Genomic DNA, 918 nt, shown 5'->3' on the forward strand with positions numbered 1-918 from the left:
TCAATAACTTTTTGTATTCTCCAACAAAAATTTGTGTGCTACAGAAAGCGCGGAAAAAAAGTAGTGACATATGCACCTATTTTTTTCCAATGGACTTTGTACCAACTTGGTTGGACTTAATTACAAAAATACTTATAAATATAGTATCACTTTTGAATTTTATTTCATATTCTTTATTTTAACTCTTATACATAATTATTATAAATATAAGTAAAATTATTATTATTATTATTATTATTATTATTATTATTATTATTATTATTATTATTATTATATAATTTTAGTTTCAAAAATTATAAATATTTTTTTTGTGTCTTTCAAATTATAAATATATTGATGTTTAACAAAATTTATTTTAGTATATTTTTGTCCCCATTATTAAAATTTTCTAGGTCCGTCACTAATTACAAGAATGCAGCAGTAGTGATAACTTAGACTCAGAAATTCATCAAAGTTATCATTACTGCACAAATCATTCAGAATTTGTTCACTCCAGCAGCAGCCATCAACAGGAATAAAGCAATAATAAACAACTATGCAGCAGCATCAAACATATCAGTTTAGCACAGGACAAATCAATGAAGCAGCAACATTTTCAAACAGTAGCATTAATTAAAACAAACCCAAATCTACTATTCACGCCAGATTCTCTAACCACCTAATCAACTAAGCATGCATAAACTAACTAAACTAAATTAAGCAAAATTAACTATAAGGCAAAAAAGCATATTTTTACACTTAAGCACAATTTAAAGGAGAATTACAAAATCATGCTATTTCGTTGAATAAATGTGAGAAAAGGGGATAAAATCTCCCAAAATAAGCACAAGATAAACCACAAAATTTGGGTTTATCAAACCTCCCCACACTTAAACCAAGCATGTCCTCATGCTAAAATCAAGAAAGAAACAAAGGGTG

Source organism: Arachis ipaensis, chromosome B10 (assembly GCF_000816755.2).
Source record: "Arachis ipaensis cultivar K30076 chromosome B10, Araip1.1, whole genome shotgun sequence".
NCBI classification, from domain to species: Eukaryota; Viridiplantae; Streptophyta; class Magnoliopsida; order Fabales; family Fabaceae; genus Arachis; species Arachis ipaensis.